Genomic DNA, 9,788 nt, shown 5'->3' on the forward strand with positions numbered 1-9,788 from the left:
GCAGACTGCCTGCTCTCCTTTTAAACCCCGCACCTGGGCCTAATTTCCCAATAACGCCCAGGTGCGGATGATAATTAATAATAAAACAATTAAACAATTAAACTAAACAATAATACAATTAAGAAATCAATTAGAAAATCAAATGAAACAATAAAGCAACACAAATCAAAACGGTGCATTTCTCTCGCAGGGAGGTTTTAACCCCCTCCCTGCTGTCTCTCACAACCCTCTATCTTACAATATATATATATATATATATATATATATATATATATATATATATATACTGTATATATGTAAGATATTAAATATTTTGGCTAGACTACAGATGGGTGTAGTCCTGTCCTTGAATATTTGAACAAGCCAACATTTAATGATTGTTTAAATATTTCAAAAATAAATGTACTTAGCAGTTTCCAGAACTTTAAAAATGTTAACATGTGTCAACAGAAAACAGCATAGTTAGCCAGAGGGGCTAATAAAAAATAACAGTGATACACCCTGACAAAACAAGATATTCTACAAACAATATATTACAATTTGAGGCTCCCAAGTGGCACATCCGGTAAAGGCGCTCCGCGTGGAGTGCAGGATGTGCCCTATAGCCTGGACGTCGCTGGTTCGAGTCCAGGCTATTCCACTGCCGACCGTGGACGGGAGCTCCCAGGGGGCGGCGCACAGTTGGCCAAGCGCCGCCCGGGGGAGGAGGGTTAGGTCGGTCAGGGTGTCCTCGGCTCACCGCGCACCAGCGACCCCGGTAGTCTGGCCGGGCGCCTGAGGGCTTGACTGTAAGGTGACCAGAGCTGCATTGTCCTCTGACACTGTAGCTCTGAGATGGCTGCATGGTGAGTCTGCAGTGTGAAAAGAAGCGGTCGGCTGACGGCACAGCATGTGTTCATCTTCACCGCTCCCGAGTCAGCGCGGGGGTGGTAGCAGTGAGCTGAGCCTAAAAATAATTGGATATTCTAAATCCAATGTGCCAAAACATGTTTTCAATGGCCCCCTCATTTGAGATGTTGAAACGCAGTGGCATGAATACAGTTGCCGATTGTTACCAGCTGAAGGCACGGACCGCTAAAATGCATAAGGCACTTGGTGCTGCATGTAAAACTGAGAGAAAATGAACAAGCTTGTTGAAGTTGGCCCAGTGTTTTCCTTTTTCTTTTCTGTTGGACTCTTTGTGACAGGGCTCCCCCTTTAGAGGGTTCATTTTGGCTTACTTCATGTCGGCACCCCTGAAAAAGCACAGCTTGCACATCAATTTCAATTTAGTTTTACCAAAAATGTTTGAATATCCCCTTTCCGATTTTTGTTGGGTTCATTTTTACTGCTGTGTTCTACATTTCTGAACATAAACTGGGTATCAAAAAAGACATAGACGACAGTGCAGGACCTCTTTCATCCATGTAAACATATTGCCCTATTATGTAATGTATGGATGACTAAAACAGCACTTCAGAAGATTTATCATAATGTTTGGATGATTAAAACAGCACTTCAGAAGATTTATCATAGGGCATTCTATGTGGTTCTAGGATTTAAGTCAGGTTTGGAGCCTGGCCTAAAACAACCAATGACATCACTAAATTACTGCTGGGTCCTCGTTTTTCATCGCCAGGTCACAATGGCTGGAAGCATGGTTTGAGGTTGTTTGACAGAGCCAAACACAGAGTAAGAGAGGGAAATAATTAGGCAAGAATGTAATGAAGGCAGACAATACACTTTTAGAAATGGATTTGATATGCTAAATAAAAATCACATCTAGCAGCATTCTATCAACATGTGGTTGAAATTTATTAAATTGCCTTTCATATAGATGTTTTAGGTTATGGAAAGCCTTCTCCTCACTGGTGTCGGCCAAAGTTGACAAAATTGCCCAGTTCACATGGCAATAACGCAGTACTTAAGGGCAACTATAAATGTTTTTTTCACTAGCATTTATTATTAGGGAATGTAAAACCTCAGGACTGAATTTTGTTTTTTGGCATTTGGTAGTATCAGAAAACAATAATGCAATGGCGTCTGATTTTATGTCAAAGGCGTTGCTATTCACTGCACAGTACCGTTATGTGCACCAAGCACTTTATTGGACAAAAATGGACGTGGCAGGTTGTAGATCTTTTTGGTGACCAATGGAACACCACATTCCAACTACAAATGATACTGAATTTGATCCCTCTAAGAAATTATCAAAAATAATAAGGCAACACTGTTGAGACATAGTGAAGGTCCCTTTGGCACTAGGCAAGTTAACGATTTTGGTTTTTGCTTATTTTGAGATTACAAGACTTAATTCGATGTTTTGATGACCCTTTCACTGTAATCTTCCAACAGCTCTCCCTCTCCATGGAGACACTGGCAGGTCTTCTGCACGCAGCCTTAAAACGGATTATCTCATTGACACTGTAAAGGCCCCAAAAAATCGGACACTGATCTGTTTACTGTCAAAGATGTCAAGAACAATGGCTTTGGTTTTCGATCAGTTCCAGACAGCGAACGATTCCAATTCTATCAGACATATTACAATCATCTGGAGCAAAGTTGACACACAAAGCTCAAGCCAGCGCATTACACCATCACACTCTTTACAATACCGTGCTGTTTGCTGAAGAAAAATGTGCTTGATGTGCTATGTGCTCAATATCTTTTGAAAAATGGTTGCGTTATGAATGTAATGCATGCCAATGTAAGAAGAATAAAGCTAAGAGACAATATGAATTACTAGTACTTTTTAAAAATGGACCACGATGATCAACTCTGTAGGTGATTCTGGTACCGTGTCAAGTGAAGTTCCTCACTGAATATAATCGTTGATAAGCAATGCACTGAGAACCCTTTATTATTAAAAAGCAGTGAGCAAGAAAATAAAAAAATACACTATTCACAAAAACCTTTAAACACCACTGAAAACATGTTCAACATGCAGGTTTATAAAATATATTGAGATTCCAAATAGGGGAACGGGGAGATTAATAGTTTTGTTTAATTTTGTTTAATTGAGACTCGCAAAATAAAAGCCCTGGTGATCAAAAAATGATTACTCGATTAACTGTTACATCTCTATCAAGATGTCATGTATATGTACACTGATGGCTACAGTTGTAATAAAAGGCTCTAAGCAGTGCTCAGGTCTATTTGATATGCCCACTGTCCTATTGTGTGGGTCATTGGAACAAGAAGAGCTTCAACAAATTGAGATGTTCATTCCAGTTTAGCCTTGAGAACCTTCAAAAACCGTTGCTGATAATGTAATCATAGTGTGCATGATTTATATCGAGAAACACATTTGAACAGTTTCAGCCAGGAAATTGAGACAATTTCCACTCAATTGTGTACTATAGACAGGCTACATCTGTTTGAAATGTAACAGTACAGCTATGAAAATTGTCTTAACAGATCATGGTAAATGAATCTTTCTTTTGCACCAATGTGACATCTCCAAAGCAGTAGCAAAGTCCATGTTCCTCTACAAATACTTTTTCAAATGAATTCAGTACCAGTAAAAACTCCTGCACTGGTGTCTTTGTTAAGCACTATTTTAATGTTGCCCCACAGATCCTTGCTGAAGTGCACTGGGCACCATCTTTGCATTTTGTGGACATTGACACAAGTGAGTTAAAATTAATGGTTGAAATCGTAAAACGAATCCAGTAATCTTTAAGACCCTGCAGCATAGACCTGATGCACTTTGCGGGAGAAGGTTGATTATGTTGCCATTGCTATCAATTACTCAACACCAGTGTAATAACCTCCAAACGGCCATCCTGAATTCCTGATCACAGTCCGACGTTTGAGATCTTCTCATTGTTCTTCGTTTTAGTGTTAGACAAGAACGTGCAGAGATGAAGTTAGATAGTTAGACTTGTTTGTTTTTCTAATAGGTGAGCAATTAAAAGATAATAGTCTCCCCGAGGAGACCAGTGGGGGTTATAATATCCAGATGCCTGAATTGCTGTCTAGGGGAGGCAACGTAATTATTATTTTATTACAGTATTTGTCATGGTGTATTAACTGCTGTTGAAGAGGAATGTTAAATCCATTGCCTGGTGTTGTGAACCCCAGTGGTATAATATCATTGAGGCAAGAAGCTGGAAATAAAATTGAGCAGTATTGACCTGATGTGCCGATCTGGATTTGAATTAATTCAGTATTACATTGTGTCCGGGTGGGGTGACTTAGAAATCGAATAAATGTTCCTCAATTAAATAGGATCACGCACACTGAAAATCTGTTACTTGGACATAGTTAAAAATAACAAATAAAAGCAGAATCTTAAAAGTAAACCTGTGTTTCTTTATTGGCTCGCTGGGAATGGATTCCTTTCAAAGCTGCAACTAGTAACTCGCTCAGAAATGCATCTTTTTCTTTGCTTTTTAACATCATAACAGAAGCATGTATAGTTGTAGACCAAAAGCACAGCATAGCTCACTGACTAAAAGCACAGCATAGCTCATTACAGATTACCAAGTGGTTCTTGAATGAAGAATAAGTGTGTTTTATTGTTGATATGGATACATACTCTCCCTGTCCCGTTTCATTTTTGTCTTCATCATTAAATGACCATTTGACCATTTGATTTCCGCAGCTGTGTGCAACGTTTTGTAACAAGCAATAGATGTGCTACCTTGGTTCAAATCACTGAAAACTTCAATGCTGGAAAAGACACCTGTTTCCACTCAAACATTACACTGGGAGATACACATTGTGGGCTTTTAAGGACATTATCTAATGTGTTACATTGAGTGAAAGGCCATCGCTCAGTGGGTGCTATATCTAAATTCTAAATTCTAGTTTACTGTCCAAACAGTCTTTATTTATTATATTTAATGCATGTTGTTTTAATGTTAAAAATAATGTAGATTGTATCAAGAGAAAGCGGTACAAAAACATGGAAAAAGTTACAGTTATCGCAGATAGCTTGCATTTATTGTACTTTTAAGGTTGGCAGAATGCCATTGGGTGTAACTCAGATCTCAGCTATGAAGGTAATTTACTACTGGGCTCTAGTAGGTTGCATTGGATATAAAAACATTGGAAAGCGCAATTGCAATTAAAAGGAAACTAGATAATCCCTAGAGCGCCTTCATTAGAAGTCCTGGCAGGATGAGTTTGTTCTTTCAGAATACAGAACTCAAACAGGAACATTTGTTTCCAAAGACAAGGGAACGATAACTCTCTCTTCAGATTTGGGCTTGAGATTTCACAATTGGCAGGAGGAATATATTGCCCTGGCTGTGATGACCTCAGTGCACCATATTACAGCTCCCAGACAATACACAATTGCATGATAGCCAACCAGTATGTATACATACCAACACTACTTCTCTGTGGTAATGGAAGAACACATGTTGTCAGCTGCCTACCGTCGTTTAATCAAAGAACAGAGAAATGTGACGCAATACAAATTCGATACAGAGGACATATTTATCTATAGGGCACATGTACCCCTTCTCCACTGGCACACCCAACTCGTGCGGGCTCGGTACGGTACTGGTACGAGCGAGAACCAAACCGTGAAACTCCGGCCTCACAAGACATCTGAATCTGGCTCGGAGTCAAGCCGGGCCAGGGGTGGGGTTAAGGATTTTCGGCATTACGTTGCATCAGTCAGCACACTCCAAAAAGACAAACAACAAGGTGACAGATAGAAGTGTTCAGGAAGATCTGGAGTCCTGCATCAGAAATGAGAAAGTTTATGCCAGAATTTCTGACGATTTGAAGCAAATGGACATAAACCGCGGGTAAGGTACACTTAACTCACACATTCAAAAACACAAAACTCTGCCAAATTTCTCATCCTTGACCTTTATTATATAAGTATATAGAAGAAAAATGCAAAAAATAAAATTCTAAGCTTATATACAAAAATATATTAAAACAAAATACGACTGTACCATACATACAACTACGGCTCTCGTTGCGCTCGTGCAGCTGCTTTTTTTAAGCATCCAAACAAAAAACAACTCTCCTTAAACAGGATATCTTTGGCAAATCATATTTTTAAAACTTTCTTTTTTTCCCCTTCAACAGAACTAATTTAACTTTATTAAGCTGAACAAAATATAGCGATACAAGATACAGCTGTACTGTTGGGCTATTAATTTCTGAACAACATCTGTTTTGGCAAACTGAGTTAATTAATAACAATAATTAATAACAACTGTCTTTCGTTGCGTGTGACGTCAGTAGCACGGCTCGCCTCTGCAGTGGAAAAACAACCCTGGCTCTCCTTAACCGCACTGTGAGGGCTTGGTATGGCCCTGGCACGGCTCAGTGGTACAGTGGAAAAGAGGCAATGGGCAGCTACAATGGTGTAAGCCAGGAGTTTTAAACCATTTTCTTAAACTGTACCCCTTCTGTCTGGAGTTTTCAGCTCAAGTACCCTTTACAATTTTCACTCGACTGAATGGTATCATAGTTGCAACAAAAGGCAGAATATTCTGATTAACACATTCCTTTTTTTCACGTTTATTTAATATATAATTTATGTCACAACAGTATGGGACTGACAAACTGCCGGTTCAGGACAGAATACCAAACAGTAGGCTTAATTATTTAGACTTTGTCTTTGGAGGCACAGAATTAAAAGATGGTATTTGGGAATCTCTTTGGAAACACTCATATTTGCTTTCTATTCAGCAAAGTTATTATAAATAATACAAAACAGTCTGCAATGTAAATGTTTATCACGTTACCATTTACTTCCCATCTCAGCACAGAGCGCTCTGCATACGCAGAATCACCTGACCCCTGCTTCACCCACCCATATATCGCAGTGGAAATCCACTCCATCGAAATCACGCACGCGTACAGGTGGAAAGTACGGACGTGATAGATTCTGTTTTTTTATTTTTATTTTTTTCATTTTGAGCTGCTAAACAAAAGTGAAATATTTATGCACAGTGGTTTAACGGTATACTGTAAAAAAAAAAAAAATAATAATTTAAGATCATTATTTTTTTTTCTTTCATTTTATTTGAATTTCTGAGTACCCCCTATGACCCTTTAGAAATAGCCCCAGAGGTACACGTACCCCCGGTTGAAAACCCCTGGTGTAAGCCATTGGAAGAATAGTACCACGTTTTATATGCACTGGTAATCCATAATACAGTACCTTATCAGTGTGCCACTATCATCTACTGAACAACAGCAGTCCAGTATAAAGTATTTGGATTGAGCAATGTGCAATCCACACTGTATTACCACTGCTGGTACTGTCTGGATTGCTTCTTGAATTTTGAAAATGGGAGATTCTGTTGAATTCTCAGACCACACAGACCGAGTCTGCTAACCAAACACAACCTCCAGCTTCCATGGATCACTGGCCCCTGTCACTGGGACACGGAAGAAACACAAACATTTCTACAGCATTCTGTAGCAATGAGCTCCATCCCTGGCAGATTTATGACAGCCCACTGCAAGGGGAGACTCCATCACTAATGGGACTACAGATCAATCCACGATTCATGTCATTTCCAACAGCATGCTACTGTGGAATAGACAGGCACACAGATGATGGTGCTCCCAGATCCGGAGTCACAACAAGAGCAAAAAAAAGCAACCCAAGACTGGCCTTTTTATTGAAGTCATTGACACCCCTTAGTCTCTGGTATTGATACATATGACTGGATCTCTATACAAAAAAAATAGTTAATATTAGTGAAATTAAAATCACATTTAGCAAACACTATTGTAAAAGCTCGCAACCCAGCAGACTTTATGGATATTGAAGTTTTCCTTTGGATTGGGTTAGACTAGCATCCCGTGATTGTCTCCTGTACAAGGGGGTGATCAGAAGGGACTGAGCCAAGCATGTGTGGAGTGGATCACTTATATTATTATTTATTTCTTAGCAGACGCCCTTATCCAGGGCGACTTACAATTGTTACAAGATATCAAATTATTTTTTACATTCAATTACATTATTTTTTACACATTATTTTTACATACAATTACCCATTTATACAGCTGGGTTTTTACTGGAGCAATCTGGGTAAAGTACCTTGCTCAAGGGTACAGCAGCAGTGTCCTCCACGGGGATTGAACCCACAACCCTCCGGTCAAGAGTCCAGAGCCCTAACCGCTACTCTACACTGCTGCCCCGTAATATACCACTATATGCCAAATGTAATGGAGCAGATACTCAACATATGCGGGACCTGTCTAAACTTTTTTAATACCTGTTCTTCTTTAACAAAAGAAAGAAGACTTAAAGAAGTGGAGGAATCCAGAAGCATCCAGTTCTCACTGTACGTGTTGACACGGAGTAGCTAGCAATGCCCCCTGTTCAGAATTCAAATTGCAAATGCAGTTTTTCACTGTATGATCTTTTAAGAAAAATGGCCAACTAAATATCTTAGGAATAACCTCTTAGTTCCATCTCTTGACGGGAATAAGATCCTTACTCTCTCGGTTCCTGAATATTACTTCACTTTAAAGTAAATCTCTGTTTGGTAATCAATGACAGATTTCCAACCATGATGTACTATACTTTGCTGATTTGCCCCCGGGACAGCATTAACATTTAAGTGCTTGTTTTCTGAGGGCTATGTAAAGCAGAACAAGGGTTTAACAGGTGGGATCCTTATCACATTTTAAATGAACATGAAAATGGAAACTATGCAGCCTCCATAGTTCTAGTGGTCTCGTTTATGGTAATAATACCCTAATGGTCTAATTAAACTGTTCATGAACTGTATCACTGTGTGTCTTGGCACAAACTTTAGTTGACAGTAGGAAGAAATCTCAAGAAGAATCATTGCTATCTTGATATCCTTCAGTTTAGGCTAATGCTAGGACTAAATCATTGTAGAGTATAGCCATCAATCTTCCATTGTGTGACCTCATTTCCTGGCAGCCGCTCAACCAATAGGATAATGGATGGTGACCATCATACTGTTTTAAATTGCTACCCTTTATCATTAATACAACGCCTTTTTACAGATTTGTAAGCAAGACTATAAACTGAATAAGAGGATGTTTGTAACATTTAACCTGTCACCTGGAAACAAAAAAAGAGAAAACTCTTTCTTTCCAAAGCACTTTACTCAGTATCCTTAACCGTGGTCATGGTAATGGATCCTGCAAACCCAAACATCTAATAGGCTACGGACTCAGCAACACTGATCATGGAAATAAGGAACTGAAGGAAAATTTGCCCTATGAATTAATTATAAATTGCAAGGTAATCTCATCCATAAATGACTGCCATCGGCTACAGCAGTTTATTTACTCTGATAATAACTTCCCTTCCACATTTCCGTTACTAAAAAGCCCCTTGTCCATGAAACTAAAATGGGAATAGCCAAGGCTTAAATACATGTTCTTACCTGTCTCAAAGCCAGAAGAAAACCTCACATCTCAAAACCAGAAGTTAAGGTAGATTTAGAGAAAATAATAGGAGAACGACAGAACCCAGACACACTCAGAAAGATTACAATCAACAAGGGAAATACATTTTTAAAAAGCAATTAAATGGACATTTGAGCCATTTACTCTTTAATTATTTGGTTTTGCAGACTTTGTTTTTACTTTGTATTGGGTCCAAATTTAAGTTGCACAGGAAGAGAATCTACAGTGCGGTAGCAGGATAAATGAGCTTGGAAAACATTTCTACGTCCAAATGATTAGGGACTAATAAGAAAGTTATAATGCTAATGAGAGTTAAGAAAATGAGGGAATCGACGATGCATGGTTGAATGCTGTGCTAAAGACTACATTAGGATTTCTTTTTTTTATTATTATTTGTTTATTTAGCAGACGCCTTTATCCAAGGCGACTTACAGAGA

This window comes from Acipenser ruthenus, chromosome 24 (genome assembly GCF_902713425.1).
Source record: "Acipenser ruthenus chromosome 24, fAciRut3.2 maternal haplotype, whole genome shotgun sequence".
Taxonomy (NCBI): Eukaryota; Metazoa; Chordata; class Actinopteri; order Acipenseriformes; family Acipenseridae; genus Acipenser; species Acipenser ruthenus.